This window comes from Monopterus albus, unplaced genomic scaffold (assembly GCF_001952655.1).
Source record: "Monopterus albus unplaced genomic scaffold, M_albus_1.0 scaffold6.1, whole genome shotgun sequence".
Lineage (NCBI taxonomy): Eukaryota > Metazoa > Chordata > Actinopteri > Synbranchiformes > Synbranchidae > Monopterus > Monopterus albus.
In genome coordinates, this window is record NW_018127886.1 from 520,333 (window position 1) to 524,185 (window position 3,853).

Below are 3,853 nucleotides of genomic sequence, written 5' to 3' on the forward strand. Positions count from 1 at the left end.
TTCTGCTGACTCAACATCTCTGTTACTTGCGCCGCTGAAATATAATCCTCTTCTGCTTCAACATCCTCATTCGCTTCTGATTTATTAGCTCTTTTCCCTCTTGGAGGCATTTTAATAGTTGTAGAATTTGTTCAAAGACTTGAAAATGTAGAAGATGTGAAAAATCGTAGAACAGACAAGAGGAGCAGTAAAGACGTCTGCTCTCGCTTGCAACCTGGAAACATGCTGATGGTCCTAATGCAGCCTCTTTTTTGTGCCTATTGTCTTGTGAGTTTAATATTCTGATGGGATAGTTCATGAATGTGGTCTTTTTTGGCAGCTCACAGTGCCAGAGAGTGCTCTGAATGCATCACCAAGTACAATATCCAAAATTATCCCATTATCAATCTATGTTACAATAATGATTCTATTATAGGTCAACATATACCATATATTTTGCTCATTTTAAGTATCTACAAGTTCATTTTTAACCAACATTCATATCACATGGCTACCCATAAGAACAATAATCACTTATCTGCTGTAATATAAATGTTATTTATATTTCTATATAGAATTTTTTGTTAGTGGCATAAAAACATGCAGATGTATGATCCTATAAACAGGGTTGATCCAAACAACTGACAAAACCTGGAAGAATCTAATAATCCCATGTTTTTGTATTAGAATTTTTTGTTTAGAAGAAACAGGCCTGTTATCTTGATGGAGCATCTCTGTATTTAACAGCTGAAGCCAAGTGTAAAGTTGTCATTCCTCATCTATGCTCTGTGGAACAGGAAAAATGTGTGCATAGGGTGTGTGTAGAGCCACTCTCTAAGGGGAAATTGTTAGCAAATGGGCTCCAACTGCTGGCCTTTTATCTTTGCAAACACAACCTGAAGGCTTCTCTCCACATCCCCTTCCCTCCATTCAGCCACCCCCTCACCCACTACAAATCACCTGCCCAACAACCTCAAGGCTTCTCATCCCTCTGCTTCTCCCTCCCTTCCTTCCCTTTTCCCATTTTCTATTTTACTCCCTCTAACTTACTCAGATATTTCTATACCTCTTCATCACTCCCTTCCCTCTCTCTTTCTGCCTCTGTCTTCACACACAGAGAGTCATTCCTGAGTGGGTAAATAGAGTAAATTGGGGCTGACCCCCCGGGTTAGCAGAGGCCACACTCTCTTTTCATGTCAAAGCCATCTGAAGGCTGATTGGTTGATTGCAGTGCTCTCAGCTTCCAAAAGGCTCCCTTGTGCTGCTGTAATTGCCCTATCATGTGCATGTACACACATCCACATTCTTAGAGCACACACAAGCAAGCATGCACGTATATACATGCAGACAGACACACACGCAGTCTTACAACCAAATGACTTAATTGGCGTTAATTGCATAATGACAGTAGTGAATTGGACCTGGGTCAGAGGTGACACAGGTTTGAGTGGAGAGGGGGATGGAGAAAGGATGTTGACAAGATGTGAGAGGAAGACTGGCACTTTCATTTTGTCTCAGCCTCGGGTTCTTTTTTCCTCAGTTCCAATACTAAGCAATCCTTGACCTGATTACAGAAGTTGGCCCATGGGGATGACATACACATCCACACACACAGAAACAGGCAGCCTTTTGTGGTGTGGAGGGATGCTCGATACACTTAACACAAGGATTCAATTTGACTCAGTCAGCATCTGTGTGTGTGTGTGTCTGAAAGGGCTCTATTGGTGAAAACCTTTTAGCCATCATCATTAGAGAGCTGTTGGTGCAGAGGTGTGTTTTAGTGAAGGACATAAGTGGCCCATCATAGTGCTGTAATTTTCTCATATTCTATGAAAACAATGAAAGCGATTGGCCATAATAGCTATGTTTAAAGTTGGACCTTCCCATGGGCTGGGACTGAATAGCAGAGAGGGTGGGGTGTGTAATGTTGGGTGTATACCAGAAGCCCTGCAGTCATATATTCTGTTTCCATGTTCTACTGTAACATTTACACATTTATTTCCCTTTTATTTTATTCCAAATCACTCAACAGTTATGTGTATGTATGTGTGTGTGTGAAAATGCATTTTGAAGGCAGTATGTACTAAATTGCGTGATTTCAAAACCAGAGCTTTTTGAAGTGAAAACATTGCTGAGACCACCCGGGATTAATTTCTCCTGTGAAAATGCGATTGTGTAAATACATGCATGCATTTGTGTGCAAGGCTTCACTCTACTGCAAGTAAATGAATAGGCATGTGTGCACATATGCTTGAATCCCTTTGGGTTTTTTTTTTTCTGAAAAGTGCATGTGTCCTTGTGTGTCTCTGTTTATGCGGTGTCCTTGTGTGTGGGAGTTACAGTATCCTCCATCCTGCTGTTTATGGGAGGCAGTGAATAGTGATGGAAGGTAGATGGGTCAGTGATGACATAGCCTTATGTTCACCTCCTCTGGATATGGCCCATTCTATATTAGACCTATCCATTTTAAGGCTTCTCTCGGGTCTCACATGCTTCCGATACCATTCGTAGCTAGATGTCCATTGTACACATGTTAGTCTCATCAGTGTTCTCATATGATACATGCCACGCTCATTCTTGTACAGCCTGAATGCACTCTGTCATAACCACTGTGTAGCCTGCACTGACTCTCTTTAAGTGGTTTTTGAAGCTCAGTTGATAGATGAATGATTTTCCTCTTGTTCCTTGGAGAGACTTCCCCGTAGGCTCATCTAGACACAATAGAAGCTGTCACTCTGCTTTTCTGATCTCACTGTGTGTTCATTCAGATATGCGTGTGTGAATGCCTCCATCCGTGTCGGAGCCATCACCTGTTCCATGTGTTATGTACGAGCCCTGTCTTTCGGCAATCCTTTGATCTGGTCGACAGGAGATTCCTACAGTGTGAAATAGCCCCCACCAGATTTACTCAATGAAAGAGCAGGCATTAACCACTGTTATTACACACATTTTTTAAACAGTGGCTCATGTTTAGGTCTCTTGTTCTACCTTTTTCTTATTCTCCCCACCTTGTTGTCTTTATCATGTGCTGCTTCCTTACATGTGCTTGTAAGTGTACATAAATCTTAAATTAGAGGGGATTTCCTGTAATATTTACTACAGTAGCCGTTGCATTCGGTTGTAGCTGGAGTCAAAAACAACACTAAATTCCTGCAGTCAAAGCCAAGGTTACTGGTGCTGTTACTAAAGACCAGATGTGTAGAGGTAGGTGTGCAATTGAACAGGACAGTAATAGTTATTATTCGTCTTTATTACTGTTTCCACACTTCAGCAGAAACTGGGCCTGATACAGTGGTGAACATGGTGTTTTTGTAGTTGTTGCATGTTTGTGTTTATTCAGGAATGTGTAATAAGAGTAATTAAAAGGGTTGTGGTTATAAAAATGACACCTTAGAGTGTCTGTATAACTCTAATAGGTGAGACAAGGGTAACACTCAGGCTCTCACTCCCTGTCCCTGTTGCTCCTTGCTCGACCGTGCTCTGACAGTCTGACATTGGTGTGTTATTTCTTACAGGTGGTTGGGTGTGGCTGTCTGAGCTGTTGAACATGTGTCAGAGCCCAGGTGGAGAGAGAGACACAATGTAATTATCTCCGTGAAACACTATCCATGTAACACAAACACTACACATACTGAACTGGCAGTTACAGAGGCTGATACTAATTTATTGTGGTGAGCTGTACTATGTTACAGTAAGTGTTCCATGCTGCAGAGCTAGAGGGACAACAACAGTAGGAGCAAAGCCTAAAGGCTGAGGACAAGCGATGGAGGGGCTCCTAGAGTTCTGTGAATGTTTTTCTATTGTAGAATTTGTCTCAGTGTTACATACTGCAGAATCTCTGGTTTTTCTGTTCAGTGAGTAGTAGAGCTGATCA

At 41.7% G+C, this 3,853-nt stretch overlaps 1 protein-coding gene across 1 annotated transcript in view; it reads left to right on the forward strand.

Annotated features, from left to right (window-relative positions):
* Positions 1-3,559, forward strand: part of LOC109971776 (ELKS/Rab6-interacting/CAST family member 1) — a 141,563-nt gene extending 138,004 nt beyond the window's left edge. The window contains exon 20 of the mRNA XM_020620255.1: positions 3,495-3,559. The gene's annotated coding sequence lies outside the window, so the exon portion shown is untranslated. The remainder of the gene's footprint in view (positions 1-3,494) is intronic.
* Positions 3,560-3,853: the final 294 nt, after the last annotated feature.